This window comes from Cyanistes caeruleus, chromosome 2 (assembly GCF_971803275.1).
Source record: "Cyanistes caeruleus chromosome 2, bCyaCae1.hap1.1, whole genome shotgun sequence".
NCBI classification, from domain to species: domain Eukaryota; kingdom Metazoa; phylum Chordata; class Aves; order Passeriformes; family Paridae; genus Cyanistes; species Cyanistes caeruleus.
The window spans coordinates 40,272,655-40,289,653 of NC_141702.1; the positions used below are offsets into that span (position 1 = coordinate 40,272,655).

The 16,999-nt window shown below is 42.4% G+C and overlaps 2 long non-coding RNA genes across 2 annotated transcripts in view; one reads left to right on the forward strand and one right to left on the reverse strand.

Moving 5' to 3' along the window:
- LOC111926063 (uncharacterized) overlaps window positions 1-15,944 on the forward strand; it is a 48,412-nt gene extending 32,468 nt beyond the window's left edge. Inside the window, exon 3 of the long non-coding RNA XR_015283048.1 lies at window positions 13,475-15,944. This is a non-coding gene — a long non-coding RNA (uncharacterized LOC111926063). The remainder of the gene's footprint in view (window positions 1-13,474) is intronic.
- LOC147654742 (uncharacterized) lies at window positions 8,717-10,462 on the reverse strand. Its single transcript, XR_015283047.1, has 2 exons — window positions 10,300-10,462; window positions 8,717-9,767 (listed from the first exon to the last, which is right to left on the reverse strand). It is a non-coding gene; the product is annotated as an uncharacterized LOC147654742 (long non-coding RNA).
- Window positions 15,945-16,999: the final 1,055 nt, after the last annotated feature.

Sequence of the window (16,999 nt, forward strand, 5' to 3'; positions counted from 1 at the left end):
GAGTGCTTAGGGGACACGCAGGCCTGGAAGTAGCAGCACACAAGAGGAGAACCCCACAGAAAAGTGACAAGATTAAAGGATCTTCTCTCCCCCGCCCCCTTCTCCCATCCCTCCCCCAAACGGGTAGCAAAATCAAAGTTAAAAATGTATCTATGGAAGGGACTGATGAAAGATTAATAATTAATTTTAGAGCAGCGATACAGCATTTTTTGAAATGTAAATTTGATGCGCAAAAGTGGCATATTATGATAAGCAGGAGCAACAAGGGAGAGTGAGTACAGGAGGGCCTGTTGCTCAGAGACAGGCTAGTGAGGAGCACTTACAGCCGCCTTTATTTTTTCTCTTCCCCTCCCTCTCTCTCTTTATGCAAACTTATTATCTGAACTTAGGAGGTTTTGAAGAAGTTTAAGGGCTGCATATCTGAGGCACAGTCTTCAGAGCACATCTCAGCTGTGGTTTTGCCTTGAAATCTAAATCTCTAGTTGTGCATTGCCATCCAGTGTCTTCCCATACTTCACTTCTCCTGACCGCTCCCGTCACTGTGGTGCTAACTGTTCCATTTCATTACTGAGACTTTCCCTTCTGCTTCTAATATTTGAATTTAATTTTCTGCCCCTTCGCCTCCCCGCCCCATGCCCGCTTCCCTCACAGCTCCCCTCCTCCTTAGCTCAGGCTCTTTTGAACCTTCTCCTTTTGTGCTTTTCCCCGTGCATGGTGCAGGCTCTTTTACTCTCCCTTTTCTTTCCCCGGCCCTGTTTACATGAGGGCTTTGAGAGCAGCTTCACCGTGCGCTCTCATGAGAGTTGTGCAAATTGCACCAGTGCTTTCGTTGGAAGAGACACTCATCTCTGGAGCCCCATGCTGTGCAAGAGTGCATCAAGACCAAGTAAGCCCCTTGATGCTGCCTCACGCTGTGATCCTCCTTTGCACAGTGTCATGTGTCAGGACGGTTTTCCCACAATGCATTCTTTAGTTCGGTGGCAGGGGAAAAAAAAAAAAAAATAAAAAAAATAAAAAGAACAAATAATCTGCTGCCGTCACAGGCAAACACATTACCTGCAGGGCAGGGAGAGGAGCCAGTCTTCTTTCTCTGAATCAAATTCACTCCTTAAAGTTGCTTCTGGATGTGTTTTTATTAATTATTGCCCAGGAGGTCCAGACTCTGACCCTTCCAACTTTTTGCTCATTGCATGTTGCTTGTTTTTGCAAACAGCAGAATTTTGAAAGCGCTTGAGGAACAAAACGCATTTTTGGTACTTCCATTCCCTTACTTGGATTCAAACGATGGTTTTATTAGCGCATATCGACAGATACGCTTCACAAGTACAATTAATGCCATATAAATCATTCATATCCCTGCCCTGTCATTTACGAGAATACAGCATAAACTCCATATCCTTATCTGAAGCCGATAACGCAGAGCTCCGAGGCGCGACTGCAAAGAGCCCTGAGCGCGGCCGGCTCTCCCAAGCACGTGTTTGTACAGGGCTTTCACCGCCCAGCCACACGTCACCTGCTGCAGCGGCTGGGCAGGCTCTGCAGCCCGCTGGAGAGCAGGAATCAAGCCCTGCATCGCTCTGTGGCTTGCTGGCAAGGTTCCGACACTGCCACGAGATTTGATGTTTCTCCTGCAGGGAGCCCACACAGCTCCGCCGCTGAGCCTGGGGTGTCGGCAGCGGGGCACCCACGTACACCTCCAAGCAGAGGCGCTCCATCTCCACCAGCCACCGCCGCAGCCCGCAGCGAGACAGGGCTGCAGGCAAAAGTTACAGCAAAGCGATTTGAAATGCCCCAGCTGTGCCGGATGCAGAGGGACAGGCTGCGGCGCCACACTCGCCTGGGGCCATGTGGGAACAGTGTCCCACGCCCAGCACCCAGCGCCCAGCCCCAGGAGGGCAGGCTGGGCTTCCCTCGCCCTCTCAGCATCGTGCATTGCCGATGTTTGCCCTGTCCGGGGAAGGCTGTGCATTCCTCAGTGCAGCTGCCCTTCCGTTCCTCCTCTGCCTCCCCGCCCTTCAGCTCTCGCCGCGATGGGCAGTTCTGCCAGCCCCGAGGTACGAGGTCAGCTGGCAGAACGATGGGGTCTGTGTGTGCCTGACATCGGCCCCGGGGGAGATGAGGAGGGAAGGGAAACTGGTTTTTGGGAAGGAGGAGGAGTACTCCAACAGTGCAGCTGGAGCAAGAGGCAGGCTAAGGTAAGAAATATTACAAAAGAGTATTTTCTGGCTTTGCCCCAGAAAAGCATCCCTATTCAAGAGGAGCACTTAAGCATTTGCTTATGTTTTAAGCACGTGCTCAAATCCTGTTGACCTAAACAGAAACGAAGCATATGTGTTTAAATGAGCATATGTTTAAGTGCATTCTTCAGACAGGAGGGATGGAGGCAATTAAGCACATATCTATATGCAAGCTAACTATCTGTCATTTACGTTTAGTCATTGTGATGCATTTTGGACAGTGAACAATTCTGGCAAGGAATTTTTTTTCTAATCATTTCACAACATTTGATAGCTTTAGTGAAAAGACAACATTCTCTGTTCCTTTGAAATAAGGTTTTCTCCCTAGAAATACCACAATAAATAAATAGACCAAACCATAGATTTTATAATTGCAACTTTTCTTGAGGAGGTAAGAAATAGCACTGGAATGTAAGCTGCTGTCTGTGTCCACTCTGGGTCATTTCACCAGAGAGAGACATCTTGCATAACCATGAAAGGAGACAGAACTGTCATTTAAGTCTTGAAACTCAGAACAAACTTTTCCCATCCATTGTTCCCTTGTATATGTGTAAATGTTACCTTTAGTGGGCATGATTTGATTTAGGCCTTCCCCACACTGCAGCTGGTTTAATGGAATGCCATAATAGTGTCACACGGTTATTCTTGAAAAACAGCTACTAAATGTTGATGTTACTTATTGTAGCAATATTTATGTGAGAATGCTGCAAATACTTGGGAAAAGGTTTTAAAGGTTGAAAGGCGAGTATAACCATAAATTATGAGAAATGCTGCAGTTGGGAAGTGACATAAAGTTCAATGGCCTCAGCTGTCGACACTGTGTGTTCATTGTTTTGGACACTCATGTGACTGCATCTCAGCCAGCCGAGGGCCGGTTCTCTCCCTTACTGGATGGGATTTCAATGCAGGATTGTGGAGGTTTTTAAAGTGATTCTCTAGTGTCTGGTGTGTAACTTTCTCCTCTCTGACACAAGAATCACCCTAAACCAGTAGTCTGAGTGACTGAAACAGATGATGGGCTTCACATTAATGCTGGCTTACAAGACTAATTCATGTTTTAGTTCCTCATAACAGTGAACAGAGAAACAGAAGATAAAAAATGCAGTGCTGACTAGCAAGGTAAATTTGTTTGTTTGGGGGTTATTTCTAGGATGGTTTTGGGAGCCTTCTGCCCAGCCAAGTGTAGAGAAACCCAGAGCCAATGCCAGCCCAAAGGGTCACAGTGCCACTGACACATGGGGTTTCCCTACCAGGCAGAGAACATCTGGGGCATCTCTTGCCCCAGGACTAGGAGGAAAGGCATAAGGGATGGAGCTGGGACAAGGAGCCTGGGGGAAGATCTGCAGAGCTGGGCTGGCTGCTGCTGTCCCCTGCCGTGGCCATCTCTATTTGATCTCAGTCTCAGCAGCATCCTGCTGGCTTCTCTCGGGCTGTGACACAGGCAAAGCAAGCAGCAAAGCCAGGATAACCTTTCTGCTCACAACAGCCTACGGCATCTTTTGCCTGTATCTAGACTAGCACAAGGGAAGCCTGGAATAGATAACGTCCTGAATTGCAAGATTGCGCCAAACTGTCCTCAGACATACTGTGCCATCCTCCTACTGACACTCTCCTTAGGCAGTGGAGAGCTTTATGGTTTAGGTAGATTAGATTGGTCCCTTTATAAAGTTCATTTTGAAATGGAAGTGTCAAGTGTTGTGGCATACAATGAAGCCTCGAACCTCCCCTCAAAACTTTTAAGCATGCTGTGGAGGGTGGAGGGAGGAGATAGTTGTACCCAAACCAGAGGGTTTGCATCTGGGCAAGGAAGAGTATACATGCAAAACTGTGGGCAAATCTCAGAGAGTGTCATTATCATATTATGTTATCAGAGTCCAGTCAATAAAGTCCTTAACAATCACACCTGTAGTTCTCCATACACACACCCCATGCTACTTTCTGCCTTGTGTCCCCTCCACCCTGCTCCTACCTGTGCCAGTCCCTGGGCAGCTCAGCCAGATTCAAGGTACTGTGATGTGAGTGCCACTGGTGCTGCAATTATGGCATGACCTACAGAAGCATCCACATCTTTGAGACACTCCACTTTTCCTTCAGTTTTACTGCTTTGCCTAAGTTAGGCTTACAATTCTCCGTGCCCATTTGGTATCAGCAGGATGTTAATGAAACCTCTGGGCAGTTTCCTTATGCCAGGACCACATTGGTGCTGTCCCAAGAGTTATCAAGTCACCAATAAGCTATCCAATTGACAAAACCTCAGAAGCTGTCTCTGAGCACACAAAATCCTTTTTGTCCTGCTCCCTGTGGGTGCAGAATCTCCTTCTGTTCAGTAGCAGAGGTGGAAAAAACAGGAACTTCTGGTGACAACTCTGGCAGCTAGGGTTGATTCCACCACTGTAGAAGCCTTGCCAGCCTGGCAACTTTTGCAGGAACAAATGCACTTTGGAGATGCTCAGGGCTTAGAGCCTCTTGTCCTTTTATAGCACTGAATATGTTATGCAAGCACATGTGGCTACAGGTGCATGCATTTGCACAGTGTTTGTGAAACGTCACTTACTCTGCATTTATAAAAAGTCTGTAATGCATGTTAAATTATTTTTTCCCTGATTTGAATATGTGGTTAATAAATGGGACAGCCTTTAGCAATGTTCTGTTCTACCAAGACAAGAGTAACAGGGACATTGAACAGATATGCATTTAGCAAAGCTGGAAAATGTCATTAGCACATAAAACCTAAAATCATCATATGCCCATAAAAACTATGGTAAGCCAACAAGTAAAATCTCAGTAAGTCTATAATCACATAAACCCTGTAATAAATTGCTGTTGTGTAGTAAAAGCTGATTAAAAATTGATTAAATCAGTTCAAACTATGTAGGTCTCACCTTAATGCATCACATGGTGTTTACACTGACTTGCAAGGAGCCCTTTGCTTCCTTCCCTCTCCATACATACCCACAGTGGTGGGAGCAGACAAGTTCTGCTTACCTGTACCAGACCTGCAAATCAATAACTTACAGTGTGCAGAGACAATGCCAAGTAAAAATATTCTGCCTAAACCTAGAAAACATTCAGGATATATCATCTAAAGCATAAATATGTCACTGGCCAGGTTAGATGGTTGCCAGCAGCGCTGTCTTGCTTTCAATGCCTTCTCCTCCTCAAAGACTGCTAGTACATGTGGTCCAAAGTTCTTCCTGACAGCAGAGAGGCAGCTAAAATACAGCTAATTGTGAATTAACTGATCCCAAATATAGATCCCAAATATGAAAGCAAGTGCCAATACCTTGCTGCATCCATTTCTTCAGACAGCTGTTGTGGGAAGAGGTTCAGGGCAAGCTCTGCACACCAGGCAATGCCACGAAGGCCTCTTGCTTCACTTGCAAATCCTGGGACTCCTATTCTGGTTTTGTGGGATGATATGAATTAACCTCACCCCATTATTTTCTCTGACTTCACCAAGAAGCAGCAGCCACAGAATTTCATCATGTCAGTCCACGTCTGCCGTAAATCAATCAGCTATGTCCAGCTGCTTTCTGTGTCTCAGGAAATGCTTCCCACATGAAAATTGCTGTATGCTCTACTGTGGAAATGCTGCTTCACTGTGTCAACAGCTTGCCCTTCACAAAGAAACAGCTCACACAAAGTTTCCATGGTCTGTCCTGTCACAAGCATAGGCAGCAGCAAGAGGAGAAGTTCAAGAAGTTCAGCATATATACAGATTTGTGACGGGGACACTCAGAGCAGCCTTGCCTGGTCCCTCCACACCAAATGCCCTCAGTGATGAGTGACCTCAGCTGTACTATCCATCTGGGGGATGGATATATTGTGTAACCCAATGTTCCAGTTGGAAATATGCTGTAGAGCAGCAGCCAATTTGTGCTGGTGGCCCCATGAAATGGCCACGTAGCCAGGTGACCAGTAATAATCTACTTGTTTTCATTTCTGAGAGCTTTGTTCACAGGTAATCCCAAAAAGGAAAAAAAAAAAAAATCACCAAATACACAGTTTATTGCAAGTCTTTCAATCTGTCCATCCTGCAAAGAAGGTGAAATTCTAACAGTGAAGGGAACATGAAACCCGTTCCTGAAAGTAATGCAGAGTATCAGAGTTTTGGAGGAAGAAATGTCTTTTTAAAAGATTATTAACTGGTAATGTCTCTGTAATGATAAAAGGGGATTTTCAGATAGTCAGTTCAGCATTTCTAAATCAAAATAAAATTTTCAGATCAACTTTCAAATGGAAGTCCCAAAAAAATCTCTGAGAAAAAAAAGTAATTGAAAACACCTAGTCAATGGTGTGATATTTTTCTGTGAAGGGTTCAGTACGTCTTGTCTAGGAGAAGGAGAGACAAGAGAAGAAGGCAGGGAAACAAAAAACATTTTAAGAATTACTCTACTCCTCACTAAGAAACTTTATAACTTTTAATCTTTAACATGGCTTTAAAAAGACTATGTTATCAATTAATTTCTGAGTTTTAAGCCATGTAGAAAATTATCAAAGATATTGATTCTAAAAGAAAATGCTTGCAACTCAGTTGCATAGGGGTGAGATGGAAAAATCCAAATATCAACCTAAGTCAAAGAAGGATCAAGAAGATTGAAGCTGTGGGACTTTATCTTCAACATTACAATCTATTAGACAGACAATTAAATGAAAGTCTGAAAGTGGAGGTTTGGGATGGTTTTGAAGGCTTCCAAAGAAATACCATTAGTAGCTGGCAAACCATAAAGCCATTAAAAATAACCTTGAAGTTGATACAAGTTTCATAGAAGGTCTATCCTAAAATAAGTATTAAATGTGCTACAGAACTGGCCAGGAAAATCATCTATTGCTTATCATTTTCTTCACTGGACATCTATAGTATAACAGCATGTGCTGCCTCAGTGAAAGTTAAAGAATGGTGTCCATAAGGCAAACAGTTATCTCTAAACCCATTTCTTCCAAACCTTTACAGAGACAAAATCCTTTTGATTTTATTGAATGTGGATTTCTGTCTAATCTCCTGCCAGCCTCTCCTTAGCACTACCAGTGGCTGCAGAATTGACCCCAGGCTTGAGCTGAGATCTCCCTTTGGAGTGAGCCACTACTCCTGGAAATGGGATTTGATGGCATTTTTGATGCCTGTTTGAATGAAGTGGATATCAATGCAATCCATCAGACCATTCTCAAGCCATGTGGGTTCCAAAGATTTCTAGTGCAAATCATAATTTAACTTCTTACCCCGTAAATGAATATTATTTCTTGTTCATGATCATCACACACTTCATAGTCAGTTTGAGGCTCAGACAAAGGTGTTTGGGATCTTGCCTTTAAAAATTAGTGCTTAGGCTCTGCTTCAGCAAGGCATCTGAATGCCTTGCTTTATTCTTAGCTTTATTTTCAGACCATTCTTCAGAAGCATCTCTACATCTTCACAGCTATAGTGTAATTAAGAAACATGCTGGGGATAAGATTCAGACTGCCAGTTTCACTTATGAAAAACCACAAGCTTGTTATTTGGAGACTAAAGTTAGGAATATTGAAGGAAAGGCTCCTTCTACCAAGACTCCATATGCAGTCCATGATGAGAAGCAAGCATCTCCAGGAAGGAATTCATGCCACATGTCCTAGGTAGCCATCTGAGATGAAATAGTCAGGAGTCTCAAAATCATGCTGTCTTGTTTTCAGTGATACAGCAATGTACAGACCTAAAGAATGTAAATCTTTATGATCCCTCTCTCCTCTTCTGGTCTCTTTTCTCCTCAGTTTGTACATTGGTTTGAAGAGACATACTACTACAACCAGATCCTTTTGGTCTTCTCTCTGCCCCAACATCTTTCAGACCACCTGATAGATGCCATCCTGGCTGGTGGGCAGGACATGCTTGGTCAGTCTTTCACCTGTGTTTCCCCAGCATCTTCTGAGAATTCCTTTCTTCTATAACCTCTATATCCTTTAATTGTGTGAACTTCTGATCAGCTTCATCAGACACACATCTCTAATATATTTTTCTCCCCTTCTGGACGAGATAGGAAAAATGGGTTTTCTCTAGGACAAATCCACCTTCTTGCCCTAATGATCTCTATTTGAATTTCCCATCAGCAGAAGTTTCTATCATTAACCTGTCTCAGGTGGAGGACACTCTCCCAGCCCTTCCTCAGTTTCTTTCCCAGTAAGGAAGTAAAAAGACCAGATAATTCATCTGAGTTCCATATTCATAGTAGATTTATAGAGAGAATTCCTGGTATCAAAGTGTTAAGCTCTCCACAGGCAAAATACCCAGCCAAGAGCACCCAGCAGTGCACAGCCCTCTGAGACTTCATAGCATCAGTTAAACTTAGGCTCTGTTCCTTTTTTATTCATTTCTAAGACATGTATTTATGCTTTTTGTTGTCAGTTACTGAGATTGCCATATTTTTAAGAGTTCATAGTTACATTAAGACCCCTGTTACATAAATCAGGTAGACATACTGAGGCAGTGGTGAAAGGATGACAGAAAATTGGGAAGAAAAATAAAAAATGTTTAATGAAAAGTAATTAGTACTGGGCTGTGTCATGTGATTTTCTAAAAAGTACCAGATGTAACAACCAAAGCAGAACATAGCATGTAAGACAGAAAGATTTTTTCACCTTGAACTACTAACAAGACCAATCACACAAACTTCTCCCTTGGAGGCACAAGCTGAATTTAGCCTGCAGGTACTTGCATGAGATGTGCCTGAACTTAGTGGGCTCTAGTGCAGATGGATTTGGGTTTATTCATGTAATGTAACGTAAAATAATGGCTCTCAGGCTCCTTAAATACCATTCTCTGTCTGTCTGGGGTACCATACTTGCAAAGAGGACACTATGGGAACAAACCAAACTTACACAATCTTCAGTGAGCTGAAGATACATTTATTTGTGTGGCCCTACCTCTCCAGCCTCCTTCCTGTGCTTTTGTACAGCAAGACCTAGCAAGATAAAACATTCCCCTGCCTAGCCTCTCACTTTGCACTGAAACAAGCAGCAGTCCCCATGGGACCAGGTTATCCCAGCCTGTCATTGCCATGCTCTGAACCACGGCGATGCCTTTTTCTTGTGTGATGGCTCTCTGCCAAAGGAGCAGAACTGCCTGCTGTGCTGGATCCTGGCACTACAACAGCCACATGTGCAAAGCAAAATGCATCCTCTTCTCTTCCTGTCTTCATATCCCATCACTGGTGTGCGCAGACAGATAGTCCTCCAAACTAATTACAATTACATTGCAATTAGTAACAGTCAGGGCTTCACAACAGCAGGCAGTTTCCAGGTAGTACTCCTGCATAAGGGATGTCAGTCTTCCCACATCTGTGGCTGAAATGCTAAGGAGAAACAAGGCAGTAGCTCTTGCTCAAAACCAAATCCTCTCAGCTGCAATTACCTTACTCTTTGCCTAAAAATAAAAGCAACACATTCAGAGTCTTAGCCCATTTGCTGTTGCTTGAGCTTCATTATGCTGTTGCCATCAATGATGCTTGGCTTTTCTTCCCAGATGTAGGTGAAGCTGGTCCATGCTGAAGTCAGTTATCTCTTTAAGAAAAAATTCAATATAAAATCTCTGCCTTTGGCTTTTCTCAGCACCTGCCCTTTCACTCACAAAGCTTGTTTATGGTGCAAACGATTTACAGAAGTCTGACAGCAGTTCAACAAGGTGAAAAGCAAAAGGCAGAAGAACTCCACATTTTTGTCATGTCATAAACATGATAGAACAACAAAAACAATTCCATTTTCTGCTTTCTCCTTTCAGTAGTGATAAAGTCAGATCTCTAAGGAGGTATTACTTTGAAACTAACACTTAAATATGTGCCTTTGAGGCTTTTTTCCTATTGTTTTCCCTTTAAAATGAAGTTTAAAAATACATTGGGGATTCTGTAGTATCTATAATTCTGTCTCTAGGTCTCTGCTTCTCTGAGATTTGCTTCTTTGTGTCATTTATTCCAAAAGTATCTCTGACATAAACAGGTGCAACTGTCTCATCTTCCATGAAGTTGCACCCATACAACCAGACATGCCAAAGCAGACATTCTGGGAATGTATTCCCTGCAGTTACTTCCTTCCTTACCTGCAGGTCAGTGTCAGGGTCTCTTTTCCTCTGCTCCCCACAGTGATCCTGTTTGCTGGAGCAAGGAGCAGAACAGAAAGTGAGCCATGGCACCATCCTCCAGCACTTGGGTCCCTCAGATCACACATGGTTGCATGTTGACCAGTAGTGTCACATGCCTGACATGAGGATCTCCCACATGGAGGTAAAAAGGCATCTCAGCAGCCCCAAATCAGCTTTCTGAAAGTCTGGTAACACCTGCTTCTTCAGTGAACCAGCTGAAGGTAGTGATATCAAGCTGAGCCAATACATTGAAATTACTGCAGCAGGAGAAACTACCACCCAGTTATTACCCAGATTATTATTTTTACCCTTTTTCTTTCTTTTTTTCCCGAGAAACATTAGTGCCAATTTTATCCAGAATATGTTATGGAAAGAGAAGAGGGGAGTAGAAGAGGGAGAAGATTTGTTTCCAGCTGACATGCAGAAGCATATGCATGATTGTCTTTTGGAATATTTTGACTCAAAATGGACTCTTGTAAACATGTGGCTAAGGGACACGAATGCATCTCCAGATAAGACATGGATATGCCTCTAAGAAGATATTGGTCTATGACCTATATTAAAATTTAAATTGTAAGTGTTTACAACAGCACTGAAAACTCTTGAGGAAGTCACAAATGCTGGCATACAGTTGCTTCCACCATTGGCTCCAAAGACCAAATCTGTAACTCCGCTCATACTCAGCCCTCTAATTTGTTTCAAAACATTGTCTATCAGTGGATACACATGCAACCAGCAAAGCATGACTGGCATGGCTGGCAGTTGGCCAGCATGCCACACTGCTAATCATCCTCAATTGAAAAAAAAAAAAATGAAATTAAAACCAGGGTCTGCTTTTTCATCGCTTGTGCACCACACTAGGATTTACTGACAAAGAAGACAGAATGCACAGACAGAGAGAAACAAATTTCCAGCTATGTCGACTGTGCTAAGACCTCTTCTTCCCCCAAAAATTTTAAAGGATATTTTAAATGATGTGAAGAAGATAATGTTTTTAAGTTGAATTAAATTTACAGAGACATACCTTCTGTTGGGTTGGCCAATGATTCTAAATAGTTCTAAGTCAAGATTAATGTTTACAATCTCTTGGGCCCAGTGTCATTTTGGGCTTTTGATCATAAGCCAGAATAGGACAAGTTCGCACAGCAACTTAGTCTAAGGATGGTCTCTTGACTTCAGTGAGTTTGGTACACTTCAGTGGACTAACAATGTTAGAAAGTGCCCTAGAAAATGTCTGTTGCAACACAAATCTCTGAAGTTATTTGAATTAAAAGGAAACAATGATACAAATGTGAAAGGGCAGAATAATTTTTCAAATTAATTCTGCTTCCTCTCTCTGCTATAAGTTTCCTGAGGTAATTGGGAAAAACCTTTAATCAGCATTTAGAGTTCCTCCCTCCAAAATGAACAAAGTAATACTTGCCATCTTCAGAGATGGGTTCTAAGAGAGGTGAGTGTGGAAAGTTCACAAAATATGCTGAAAGCCCCAGGTGACAGGGTTAGAAAAGTAATATTAGCGGCAGTCACCTTATTTATTCTACTCTAAGAATGATAAGGACCACAATTTCAAAGGGGTCTCAATTCATCTTTCTGTTTGAACAGACCGTGCTAAACATTAAATCTCAGTCGTGTGCCTTTCCTCAATTGGATTCTTTGCCCTCAATGGAAGGAAAAGTCCCGCAAATGTATTTGCATTTCGTAAGAGCAACCCTCAACTTCTGTCTGCAGCACGCAGAAGCCGGCGCAGAGGTGCGGAGGGGAAGCGCGGGCGGAGAGCGCTGCTCCGTGCTCCTGCTGCGCCCCGAGAAGAGAAAAGGCTGGCTTTTCTCCCTTTTCCCTCTGCCGAAGGAATCCCGGGGGCAGGCTGGGAAAGGAATCCTGATCACTGCTGGAAAGGAGAGGGGGAGGAAGCTCATTCATTCACCACCCTCGGGGCCGGGCTCCTACTCGCCTATTCCTTAACCCATTGAGCAGCGTGCTTTTCCTCTGTCTGCTGATCCAGAGGGATTCTTTTCTCCATGGTCCTTGTGTCATCTGGATGTGACATTGAAAACCACATCTGGGATGATCACCAGCTTTATGCATCCCACCTCCTGAGCTCCACTATCCTTTGTGTCCCTGCAATGCCCTCCAGGTTTGTCCTGTACAGCCTGGAAATACCCATTATATATCACAAGGATAATACCCTGTGTAAGATGCCCATCATATGATGCTCAACACATTTAGCATGACTCTCAGTGTAATTCTAGGATCAACCCAGCTGACCCCACAGGGATATCTAGCAACAATCCTGGCTTAGAGCTCTGCAAAGTCAATGGGAATTTTTGAATCTAGCTTTCTTAAGAAAAAAAGGCTTGAATGGTCATGAAGGTTTTGCACAAATTGTGTTCTTGTGGGTGTAAAAGACAGAGGTACCATTGCCCCTCTACCCCGCCTTCCTCCTGAGTTCATGAGCACTTTCAGCTTAACGCAACAGAAGTGCACGATGTTCAAAGAGGTTCATCTTCCTAAATGTTTCATGAAGAGGAGCAAGTGGCAGAAAAGACAAACCTTTCCAGTGCCCCCTCTGAGAAGGCAGCTACAGGCTGCTTGTGCCCACCAAGAGATGCCACAGAAGGTGTTGAGAGGGAAAAGCACCCCAGCCCCCACATACACTCTGTTCATTCCTTAAGCTCTACTAGACACCATAGGATCCAGTCAGAAGACACAGTGCAATAGGAAATCAATTTTTGTAAATCTCAGTGCCTACAGAGCAACTTATTAGCTTTGCTTGCAGCAAGCACCTTTTCTGAAACCATTTTCTGAAAGAAAAAAAAATGTAACACTTTTTTTGAGGATGATTGTATCTTGCTACATCTGTTTTGATATAAACTGGAGCAGTGGTACCACTCTTTTCTAATTCTGTTTATGTAGTTGCAACATTAATTGATGTTTATTGGCAAGACTTATCATATCTTGTACATATCTTGTACTCTACTCTGAATCAAAACTCCAATGAATCATTTTTCTTTAAATAAAATGCAATCACAGGTTAGCAGAATTGATTTGTGGATAAGATTGCTAGACTGGGGGAAAAGGTGTAGAGGTATTTCCCTGTGAATCAATTTTTCTGGGATTTCTTTTTTTTTTTTAGAAAATTGCAGCTGAACAAAAGCTAAGTCCAGTGAAAGTTCTGCAGCAGCTGTAAACTGGATGGATAGACAAAAGCAGGAAGTCATTACTGAGCTACCAAAGGAGTTGTTTAAGTTAGCAACTTACAGAAGCCTGCAGGACCAAGGGATGTGAGGGACGTGTGCAGAAGAGCAGAATCATGACCTCTCCAGATGTTTTCATGCTAACAACACACTTCCCCTCCTCTGGGCTTTTAAAGGTTGTAACACAGAAAGATGCTGGTGAAGGGAATGTCTTGGTTAATTGATATCTGTGCATTATCCTGTTGCACTGGTAGCTGTTAGTTTCAGTTTCACAGGATTCTCTGATTCAGAATCAGTATGGAATCAGCATTCAGTAACTCTTGAACCACTTGCTCCAATCTCAGATCTTATCTGTGCTGACATTTTGCCATGGTCAATATCAGCAGTGAACTTGGCCCACTGTGTTTGCTATGAAACCTGTCCCTTGTGGTTTGAGACATACATATTCCTACTAATACCATAAAAACCTCTGTATGAGTCTTGATATTTTATGGATTTGCTGGCATCAAGGTCACAACTAGGATCTTCAGTGTCCAGTGCACTTTGAGATCTACAGCTGAAAACAGTGTGCAAGGTGCGAGTAAGGATAATATGCTGTGCTGTCTACCAACAATCAGATTTATTAATCAAATTCAGCTTCAACAGAAATCATGAATTGTTTGGAATTCAACTGAATTCAGTGGAATAACTGGAATGGATGCCATTGCAACAGACATGAAATCTGGTCCTATATCTTTCTGCATTCTACCGTGTTTAAACTTTAATTCAAAACTAATAGTGGTATAACTCATGATTTTGGTGAAGAGATTTTGAACTCCTCCATTCTACTGACAAATTGTTAAACTGGATTTATGCTTGAAATGGATCATTCGGTTAATGGTGAATTTGTCAAGAAAAGAACTGATTAATGAGCCATCTGGATCAGAAGGGATTTTGATATACTTTCCTTCGACAGTCTTAGTGGGAGAAGCTCAGGTGGATGTGAAAATGCATCTTTTGTTTTCTTTCATACCTGCTTTGTTGATAAGACTGGCTGTAAGGTACAATCTCCTTACATGAGTAAGGACATACAGAATGAGTTTTTTTCTGTATTTTGATTTTCTGCTTCACCTAATCTTGCAAAATTAACTGTGGACAGCAAAACAGCCAGAAAGGCCCACCTGGCTTGGGTGACCACAGGAGGCAGAGCACATTGTTGAGGCAGCACATATCACCCCAACAGTGGCTCCGGCCCATAGGACAAGCAGCTGGGAAGGCAAGTCAGTAACCTCAGTGACTCAATATTTCATCTTCATAGGATACTTGTATTTCTGTGTCCCTGGAGCTGAATAAGGGAAAAAATAAATCAAAAGCAAATGTCAATTTTGTTTTATAAAATATAATTAGAGACAATGCACTCAAATGTTTGACAGTGTTAGAAAGCAAAAGCCTAGGTAGCCTTCCAGTCCCACTAAGTTATTTCAAGTTCATCAAGATCTCTTTTTGTTACACAACAAAACTCCTTTTTGAATCTTCTGCAGAAATTTTTGCTGCCATTTCCTGTTGCCTTTTAACTATTTGCATATCCCATCTCTCTTCTCTGACTAACTTTTAGCTGAGTATTTCAACTTATGTTGGTCATATTCACCCTACAGTCTGGTGCTACAACCATCTAGGCACACATAATTGGAGGTGTTGTAATGGAGTTTCTCCATTTACATTCTCCAAGCTAATGGGAATAAATTAAATTCATGCAAAAGTTTTACATGATCTGGATTCAAAACATCCCCAAGTGCAATCAATGCCTCTGTAAGTGTTTGATCCTTTTATTTCAACCTGGGTAATCCTACATCTTGTTTGTGATTCTGTTTTATCTGTTTTGAATTGTGTTGCTATTATTCAGTTATCATAAGTAAATTGCCATTGTCTCCTAATCATCTTGAATTATCACCTTCTCTTTAACCTCCCCTGCTTAAGAGCTCAGAAAAGGACTGGGTGGTGTGTTGAAGGGAAAGATGGTCCTGTCTGACCATCATGAAAAAATTTCCCTGAAGTCCAGTTTGATTTCCATAATACTGAGGCTGGATTGGTTTGAATTTTTTATTATTTATTACAGTCTTCACAGTGTGGCAATGTGAGACTGACCTATTGCTTTTTAATTATTTTGGTTGCTTTTGATACTATTAACCATGACATTTTGCTGATCCAGCTACATTATTCTTTTAGTTTTGGAGCTGAGATCATTCAATATCACAGTCCATCTCTGTCAACAAAAAGTCAGCCTCTTCTTAAAAGATCACTTTGTCTGATGGTGTCTGTTGGAAAAGATGATTAAATCCTCACCTCCAACTTGTAGGTGTGAATTTGGGTTAGATTTTTGTCTCTTCTGGCACTGTGTAGATTTCTGGCTCCAATAAAACAGTAATATCCTAGGGTTGTTTTAATCTTGCTTCAACATGAAAAGGAACACGTAATAATTTCAATAAAGGGATGTCAGCAAGACAAGCTTTTATTAGCAGTCCCATGCCTATTACAAAAGCTCATTATCCTTCCTCTATTTAGTGACTGGAGGAGGGAGAGTTTCAAAACGAGGCAGATTCCCCAGTTACTCCTGGAAATCCCTGAGAGATCAGTGCCCACTACTCCCTGTTGTCTGCCATTATCTGCATGGGTTTCGCTCCTGTTTTGCCTGGTTCTAAGATTGTTATTAGCTCAATCTATGAATACAGTTTGTAAAAGGGTAAAATTCAATATGCTTTACAACTTTATCAACCAAGTGTAAAAAAGGCAGGAGCTGGAAGAAACTGGGCTGTGCCAGTGGGGTAGAAGAAGCTGTGAAAACACACATCTATTTCCATAGCCAGCCACTGAAGATGAAAACCAGAAGATGAAACTTCCCTCTGGGACTGTGTGGGTGAGTCTGGGTTCATGAGGCATCTCCTCATCTCTGGCTCACTCAGAATCAGCACCTGGTCACAGAACCTGGACCAGGTTTCAGTCAGCCATTGTTCTGTGTTCATTTACAATCATGGAATCATTTAATTTTGAGAAGAACAAACACCAAAAATTAAATCTAAAACTTGTCCTTTCAGATTGTATGGCTTTACAGCCTAATAAAAGAAGAAGGAAAATGTTGGAAGGAGGAAAAGGAGAAAAACCTTATGGGTCAATATAAGCACAGAAAACACATATGTCCACAAAGCCTTTGGGGTGTGACTTATCTAACCAAAAAGTAATCCTTCTCTTCAAGCAATAGTAGATAAGAGGAATCATGCCCTAAAAGTTCATTTATTTTCCTCCAGGAGAAGCAGACAATAAGTACCATCTCAGAGGAAAATGTATTCCTTTGCAGACACTGAAGGGAGAGACGACAGGAAGGTGCTGCTGCCAGCTCTGAATGCAGGCTTTGAAGAAGCAATATGTGGGGCATAGAACAGTTATTGGGGGAAAGAAACATTCCCTGACTGTCTTTTTTTTTGTTGTTG